Source organism: Pinus tabuliformis, chromosome 8 (genome assembly GCF_031772625.1).
Source record: "Pinus tabuliformis cultivar Carrire ecotype Pingquan chromosome 8, CPIR1, whole genome shotgun sequence".
In the NCBI taxonomy this organism is placed as follows: Eukaryota; Viridiplantae; Streptophyta; class Pinopsida; order Pinales; family Pinaceae; genus Pinus; species Pinus tabuliformis.
Window position 1 is genome coordinate 877,890,032 of NC_142294.1, and position 9,788 is coordinate 877,899,819.

The following is a 9,788-nucleotide window of genomic DNA, read 5'->3' on the forward strand; positions in this document are numbered from 1 at the left end:
AACTCAGCATACCTGCATACTATCTCCCACTAGGCCACTTCGCTTCACATCCCTTCTCTTATGTGTATACCAAACCAACACGCTCCATGAGAACAAGATTGTATGACCTCATCCTTCACTCAGGAAACCTATACCCACTCCAATGCTTGCACCAATAAGGTCATCAATTCATCAAGGATATAGGTGGTAAAATAAATGCAGTGGCTTGGGTTCACACTCAACATATGTGACTCCTCCTCCTCAAACTTTCGAATCTATGTCCACTCCTCAACCCAGTCATTATTTAAATTTCCACATTATTTACATGAATTACAATTCATAGTGACATTTACAAGAAGGATAACAAAAATGTTTGTCACAAAGGCTAGAGAGTCATTGTAAGAAATTCAAGGCTCTATGATATGGCCCCTTTGAGATACTAGAGAATGTGGGAGGTAATGCCTGGAGACTCATTCTACCCTCATATATGAACATTTACTTAGTGGTGAATGTAGAGAATATGAAACTCTATGGGCCTTTAATGTTAGATTAGGAAGAAGAATAGGTCTACCTTTTATAGAGGATTTGGCACCAGATGCTTAAGAAGAGTTCACAAATGATACAATTTTGTCAAAAGATTGACCTGAGAGAAGGTGGACCGTGGGAAAATTTTCTTACCTCATTTAGTAGCATCTTTTAGGGACCAGAAGCCTCCCAAGATGGGGAGGTATGATATAAATTGGATCACTATATTATTTTTCATCCATCTTGATGCTTTTAGAGGGGAAAAGTGGAGGAATTGGCTCACACAACCATTTTTACGAGCAGGTCCTAGTTTGGTGAATTAGGGTTTGAAACCTTCTAGAAGTAGTTTCAAGTATTAAACGGTGGATTTTAGGAGTAAATATTTTTCACCCACGTGTGCATACCCAAGATCTATTTTACACACAAATACCTTTCCAACATCGTAAGAATCGACTCAATCAAAGTTTGTATGCAAAAGATATGCCACCTAGAAGTTGACCTTCCTGTTTTGACTACCATGATTCGAGAGGATGGCTTGTCAACTCCAATTATTCACAGAAAATTGACTAGCTATGATATCATGATGAAAAAGACTCTGGAAGAGTCCATATTGTATCTCTAGTTAAGAGTTGAAGTAGTCAAACTTAACCACTTGTAGGTTATCAGGCTATGTTATAATCGAGGCACTAGGAGGAAACATGGTTCCATTCTATTTGAGTGCATTTTGTTTCATAGATAAACATAGTATATGAAATTAGATAGAGAGAGAGAGGAAACAAAGAGAGTTTATAAACCATAGTAGCCCATGGGATATACATAGGTCTCACTCATTTCTACTTGCATCGATTTACATTCAGAGAAAGAGAGAGTGGAGCAACTTTACCTTCCAATTGGATTTCCTCTTGAAAGGTTTTCTTAGGTCATATCTTGTGTTATTGTGGTTTGTGAGTGGTTGTTCTATTTTTCTCTAATTTTTGCATAGTTATAATTTGTATGCATATGTAATAAATAGTAATTAACAAACATGAAATCGAGGTAGAAAATTATTCCTTATGGTATAGATCTTGGATTTTATAATATATTTTAATAGATCTGTTGAACTGTCCATTCAAATATCCACAACAGTTTATGGATCAAAAATCATGGTGCAGATAAGCCATACCTCAATTTGCCCCCACTGTTATTTTCACTCGAGTTAAGTCTATTTCTCTATAGTTCGGACAATTTTGAAAATATTGTAACAAACATTAAAATCAGAACTAAAGTCATCTTAAAGGATTCCATGAGAAGTTAAATTCCATAAATTAGCTTTGTGAAGTGAATATACTAACCATGCAGTAACACGTCTAACCTTCCTCGAGGCAAGTAGTCATAGATCAGAGGTTTCGCTGACTCGCAAATTCACAAGGTCCAAGTTTGGTGATTCCTAAAATCTCAAGCTCACTTTCAAACAAGTGATCTAATATTATCATGGCAAATGCACTATTGTCATCCATCACCAATTTGTACACAGTACCAAATCATCTAGACCCAATGATATCAGATCATCAAGTGTTTCAATTCTCTTTTTTATATCTTGAGATGTATATGGAAGGTCTACATGGAACATGACCAGCGTAACATTTGCAATATAGAGAGAACTCTTTATCAATTGCAAACATGATAAAGTGAACACAAGTTGAAAGAGCTTAACAAATATACTTATTGAATACCTATTTTCTACAAAAGTTATTGCTCTATTTTTGTGTGAAGTTGCTTGACCTTGTCACGCCCATTGTCACCATTACTCATAAATGTGAAATCTTAAATAGATCACCTAAATCTACATCACAATTTGAGTGAAGTATTATAGTAAGGAATCCCAATGACTTCTTGCAAAGTATGTCAAGATATTAACCACATAACCCCAACTTTCCCAAGAACCTAAAAAATCACATTGGATCCTCTTACATTTTACAACAATAAACATGTTTAAAAATTTCAGGGAAAAATATTTGAATTGAACAAGAATCCCATTTTCCTACTTGTTGATAAATCAGAGTATGTTCAATCAGTTTTCATGATACAATAAAACTAACTGGAAATTACTTGAAAGATACCCGTAGCTACTTAAAGAGACATCCAAACGTAGTAATCTCTATTTCTTCCGGATTATGTGCAAAGAAATGCCAAATATATGAAGGTCATATAGAAGAACAAACGTTTCAAACAAGAGCGGCATTAAGGAATTTACAAACGTTTCAAACAACCAAATTCACAATCCAATATAAGCATGTTACACTGGAGAAAGAATGAACACATGTTAGCATTTTGAGCTAGGATTTCAGATAACAGCAAATTAATGCCAGTGTTTTAGTGCAGAAATGAGAGCATTTTGAGTTAAGATTTTAAATTAAAAATTAGGGTAGCTATGTAAATTTAGATGGTGGTAAATATAATATGAATAAAAATACTTATAATATAATATATTTTATATAATTAAATATAAAAAATTATAAAAAATAATTAAATTATAATTTTATACTAAATTATTATTATTATTAATATAAAAAAATTATATATAATAAAACAGAATTTTAGGTTTAAAGTATATTTTAAAATTGTTTTTGATTTTTTTGGGAGGTAAGAAGCTAGGTTCATTGCTTAAGACTTAGAGGTATCTCGCAGGAGTGAAAATCTGTCTCCTTAATAGGTTTGCTTGAATAGTTCAATGATGAGTCAGCTAACATTCCAGAATAACCCGCTCTGGAAAAAAATAAAAAGCTCTGAAAAACATTCCAGAATAACCACTAATAATAACTATTGTCACTACTACTAGTTTGACTAATAAATCATAATAAATTCTCCCATCACTAACTCTGGCCTCTGGGGTTTTGGTGTTTGGAATCGATTTGCAGTAGTCTCACAGGTGTTTAAATCTCTGGAGGCGTCACCCACCCCTAGTGTAGAAAGATATAAGCAATATAGAAACAAGTCCCATCACTAACTCTGGCCTCTGAAATTTTGATATTTAGAATCGATTTAGTCTCATTCTCACTATAATAATAATCAAATATATTTAAAAACTTAATGATATTTTAAATAAATCTCAATCATCTAACTTTCCTTCTAAAAAAATTGGAAACACTATTCGATCTTAAAAAAATAAAATTGGAAACACTATTCGAAATGGGGTTGGGTAATAATTTGCAGAATGTGTGTACAACTGCATGTATTTTAAGGTGGAATATCAAATTAACCAAAAGTCTGTCTTTCCCTAGATGCTTCTGTTGGATCTCCGCGTACAGATCCTCAACTTGCTCTGTAACGCCGGGTCTGTACCCATTTTGCACCGATTGGAACCTGGCTTATGGATAGTTTTTCATCCTTTCCGGAATGAGAAGCAATAGTTTTTGAAACTGAAATCATTGCATTAACGCCTTTCCAAAGTAATGGTTTCTGAAACTCAAATCATTGCATTAATGTCATGAAAATCATGATATGAAAAATTTTTTTCCTAGAAATGATCATAAACATTTCTGAGGCAGTTTTTTATATGGCAGCGTATGGTATAAAAGTCACATCAGGAAGTATACACTTCAGCAAGTTTTTTCCAGCATTTCTGGTGTCACACAGAATTGTTAAAAGGTTTTTCTTTCTTTTTTTTCTATTTACATCTACCCAATCTAACTGGAGAGGAGGTCAGATTCTTATTTTAGTGAGAGCTATTTTCTATTTAGCTCTACCCAATATTACTGGAGATGAGGTCAGATTCTTATTTTAGTGAAAACGCTTTAGTTTTAGTGAGAAAGCTTTATAGCTAACCACTCAGCAGAGCATAGGATCTATTTGTCACTATTTGAATGGTCAGATTAGAGGGAACATTTTTGCCCAGCAAACATAATTAAAATTGTTACTTCTTCATTTTCCTAATCATCGAGGGTTGCACTGATCTTGAGAAGCCTAGGTGTTAGACTTTGTCTTTTATTTCTAAGAGCAATCTTTCTTTTGGTTTGCCATTCTTTGCATTAGATGTGGTCTTTTATTCTTTCCAGTTGTAGTTGGGTTTCTGGTTACTAGACCACCTTTTTGAGATCAAGTGGGCATGGGTTCTGAATATGTTATAATTTTATTTTATTTCGGTAGGGAATAAATGAACAGATACCAAAATAATAAAGTAATAATTACATTAACAAAGTAAAAAATAACTAGAAGTAACAATTTTTTCATTACTTTGACATAAAAGATACACAATTTTGGAATGATGCATTAAAGTAGCATAAACCCACTATCCCTTTTGACACTTCAAACCATAAGGTTTGATCGTACACAATTTTGGAATGATGCATTAAAGTAGCATAAACCCACTATGCCTTTTGACACTTCAAACCATAAGGTTTGATCCTTGAACTAGAGCGAGCATTCATCTGTGAGAGAATTTGTCATGAAAGAATGGAGGTCAGAGATGAGTTTGGAGGAGACATTGATGTTGTAAAATATATGAAAAGCATGAACACCCTCTTCGTAGAACAGAAGCTCTACGTCCTTCTTCATGTTTCTCAGATGCTCAACATATCCGAGCTGCCAATCCTGCAGCGGATCATGGCCCACCACCACCACCAATGTAGGAGGGAGAGGCAAGGCGGAGATATTGGGGGCATTCGACCCGAACACGTAGGCGGCGGGATGGTCCCTGTCAGCGCCCACGGGCAGAAACGCCTTCCAATGCCAATCGGACTTCTCCATATTCACGACGGGAGCTCCAACAAGCCTTAACTCCGACGGCATCCTCTTTTCTCCGCCAAAGAATGGCTGCAACAAAACATGACCCACAATCCTCACACCCCTCATCGTCTCTTCCCCTGCAGCCGCGACCCTGCAGCCCACATGGTGAACAATGTTTGCACCTGCGCTATCGCCCATGAGAAAACAACGAGAGAAATTGGCATGGGCGGGCAAATGGGGCTTACCATTGCCGGAGCTGAACCACGTGATGGCCCCCACACAATCGTCGTATGGGATAGGAAATCGGTGCTCGGGAGATCGCCTGTAATCCACAGAGATCACTAACACTCTGCATCTCCTGGCCAATCGCAGAACACAAAATCGGAAGACAAGGCAACAAATCCTCCGCCATGGAAGTAGAAGACAACGGGCAACGGCTCCTCCTCCGCCGCCTCAACGGGAACGAAGGGACGAATGTGCACTCCCGTCTGGGCATCGATGACGACATCCTTTGTATAAACCCCGCGGGTGGGCGTGCTGTTTGCGGGGGACTTGTACTCGATGCAATTCATGATCCTCCGGTTGAAGGTTCCATCCTTCCTCATTGCCAAATCGTTCACGGAATGAAGAATTCCGAACACCATTCGCAGTCCCAACGGGAACTCTGCGGGCTTTGCATCCCTTGAAATCAGAAACTCACTACCAGTAGCTGCTGACACTCCGGATACGGATACAGTCAAATTGGCGGATGAAGATTATAATGCAGAATAAAACGCAGTGTTCCTGAACTATTTCATGTCAGTATGATGCCAGCAATTATCAAGTCGAAAGCTCATGTTACCATTCAATAAATAAATAAAGGATTCAATGCTGGTAGTGGGTGCGGTGGGGCATCCTCCATTATTTCACATTTTTGTAGAATTGCATGACATTCCAGGAAATAAATGAGGAAAGGTCCGGAGAGAGATTGCTCACACGAATTTCTCGCCAAGAAATCCAACGGGATAAGTTTTTGAATTGTTTTTTGTTCTTTTTGCGAAAATGCGCCATCAAAAATATTTAGTCATAAAAAGTAAAACTTGATTATAAAAAGTAAAACTTGATTATTGCAGATTTTTTTTGTCAGAGTCAATATTTCCATTATTTTCCAATGACTTTATACTATTTTTATTTTCCAATGACTTTATACTATTTTTAAGTGGTAGTTTAAATTTTATATTTTTTGTTTTAAAAGGTGTGGAAATTTAGTTTTTTAAAAAAATTAAGCAGAGATTTTGTAAATCTGAATAAAAATGTCAAAATTCATAATTTTAAGTACCCTAAAATTTTTTATGATGATGAATCTATTTTCATCATAAAAAAACATTTCAAACACTGTATCTACAAGATTTTTTTAAACTTTTTTACCTACTGACCATCCAAACAATTCCTCTACGACGACTCTCTACTCTTAATATCATACCCAAACCTTAATATCATACCCAACGCACGTTGGCTTTCATTAAATAAATTCATTTTCCTACACCAACATAAAATTGAGTTTGATCAAATTTTAGGTGTAGCCTATTACGAAGAAAGAGAAGGGGCACCCCTCCTTAGAGAGACTTTTCTTCTCACGACCGTCTTTAACACGTCGTACCTAATACCTCATGGCTAACCATAAATACCCAACTGCAATTAATTAAATTCACTGTACGCTCTAAGAGTATGGTCTAATTATTCGATTTTATTTTATTTTATCTTCTGAGCTGTAGACGTTCTTTTGCTCACCTTATATTTCCAAGTCCAGTAGATCCATTATTAGATTTATTTTTTAGTTTAGATTATTTTAATGAGATTATAATTTTCTCTCGAAAATAATAGAAATTTTTGTATGATTTTGGTAAATAATTGGTAGAAGTTTTTGGAAATGTGGGTTATAGCTATCAAACTTCAAGATTTTGGATGTTTCAAGGATTTTTTATGGTGATGAATCTATTTCTACTATAAAAAACAATTCAAACACACATATAGTCAGCTTTTTTGTAAACAAATAGCCAGATTCCAACAAAAAATAACTTTTCAATGTGAAATTGTGGCATTCCGTAAACAAACCCTTTTTTTTACATATATATTTATTTTTGTTTAAAATAAGTCTTTTTTTAATAATAAATTTGAATTATGTATTTTGTAAAATTTAAATGTTTTAAGTGATGAATACATTTATATATTCATAAACCTATATATATCTTAATTTTGGATCTGCACATAGATGAAATATACTTTCACTCTAAAAGAAATGCATCTCAACAGATTTAATCTCTCTAGGTGCTTGATATATCCAGAGTTAAGATGGATTTTTGCTACTTTAATTGTTACTTATAATTATAATAATAATAATAATTTTTTATTTTTATTTATTTATTTAGATTTGATCTTTTTTGGTGTTTGGTACATCTAAGATAGATCTAAACAAATTTAATATTAATTTTAGCCCCAAGAGTTAGCTCAAGTGTTCTACAGAGGAATGTAAAGTTCTTTGATATCAAGTGTTCTAGAATCAAATGTAGAATTCTTTGATATTGTTGCTAGTTGTTGCATCAGAAATTGACTCTCTTTGGTTCCCTTGGAGCAAGACCCCATTTTAAACACTTACCACCGCAAACTACTCTCTTCCTGTGCTTTCATTCCCATATATATATATAGAAAGTTTTATTGATAAATAATTATTTATATTTTTATGCTCTATATTGCTTATTAAAATAGTGTGACTTTTTTAACATTGAGGTTGCTTCTTAACTCAAGAATTAAATTTGAAGTTGCAACATTAATTGATGAGCCATGTGAAAGGCAAAATAAACAAGTATGTGAATTACACGTTTTTGGTAGTTCTAGATTGCCTATTGGTGTGATTTTTAACGTTCAGGTTGCCTATTACCTGAAGAATTAATTTTGAAGATGCAACATTAATTGATGATCCATACCCTAACGTCGTGGTGAATGGTGGTAGGGTTCCGAAAATTCATGGTGCATTGAAATAATTTGAATTAAGAAACGAGGCTGCCAAAATGAATTTCCAAGCAACCACGAGGAAAGAGATGGGAAGGTTGAACAAAGATACAAATTCGACGTGTGTTGAAGCCATACCTCACATAAATTGAAATAATCGTAAAAATGACTTCTAATTTGCGAATTGCGAAGCACATATAAACGGAATCAGTTAAATATGCATCGCCTTCATCCCATTGCCTATTGTTGCAAAGAATTTTGATGGCGAAAGTACATTTGGAGGGGATTGGGTATCTTTATGTAGATTGCTGATTTTTCAAATATTTGGGAATCAAAGAGAGATGCACGTACATGTCCATCATGTCTATTTGATTTCCGAATATTCAGGGAATCAACAATCTACATAAACTCAAGGGAAGGGTTCTTGATTACATCATTTTGTGACATATATAGGGAAATGTGCATTGCTTCCGAGTAAAGAAGTATTAGGTAGTTAGGATGCATAGAAAGTTACCATGTAAATTCATGTAAGGAGAGTCATTGTGAAAGCTTGCACCTTTACGAATATCAATGCCATCTAGATTACCTTTGATTTCAATTCGGTGGCTTGGGATTTTGGGATTTTGTGATTATTACGTAGTAAAATTCACCTTAAACAAACTCTTAGTTCTTAATATAGAAACATGAAAGGAAATTAGTTTAAAAGTGTTAGTGGAATCAACATTTGTTCAAAAGTTTCTAATTAAATTTGAATGGTAACTAACACTGTAACACAATAAAATACTTGCATGGACTACAAGTGTCACTTGTCTCATTTTTCCTCTTGGTTTTCTTACGATTTTGTTCGTTTGAGTCGCAATAGAGCCCATTCCAAAGCTGGTAGTCGGGTCTTACAAACTAGGGCCAATGCCCCATAACCTAATGGTGCATATTCAACAAACGTTGGAACAAAGAAAAATGACATTCTATCTCCATCTGGAAGAGATGCATAGGCCCAATGGATGTGGATACAAAACGACCTAATTAGACTAGAGGATCAACATTGATTATTTGTCTTATGCTTCAGGCGAAAGGAGGGAATGGGAGAGTAGAGAAATTTTGTCACTTTTGTGTGCTTGCCAGCAGTCCAAAAGTAACCAATTCACTACAAAAAAAGGAACTGATTCACTACGGATTGACCGAACGCAGAACCATAATTATCAATTTATTTTCATTCGTGTGGAAGATAAGTCTAATTGCCCAAGATCCAAGCGAAACGATGATGAAAAACACCATGCGCCTTATCACCAACTTATGAAGCTGTGGAAGGTGAATATTGGGTTTGATACAAAACCTCAAATTACATGCATTGGAGATTATTGTAATGACCAAAGTATGACATAAATTGAAGCCTTGCTGCGAGAGTATGAAGATCTATTTCCTAGGGGCTTTACAGAGTTAAAGGGTATTAAAGGAAATCTAGGAGAAATTCAAACTTAATGTAATCATAGTGGTCAATTAGCTATGCATGTGTCACAAAGGTATGTTTCTCAGTGTTCACGGTTTTATTTTAGGAAAAATAATTTAGTATCTTTAATAGCATATGCAATTAC

At 34.9% G+C, this 9,788-nt stretch overlaps 1 pseudogene; it reads right to left on the reverse strand.

Moving 5' to 3' along the window:
• Positions 1 to 4,775: 4,775 nt before the first annotated feature.
• On the reverse strand, positions 4,776 to 5,936 carry LOC149238354 (putative carboxylesterase 18 pseudogene; annotated as a pseudogene).
• Positions 5,937 to 9,788: the final 3,852 nt, after the last annotated feature.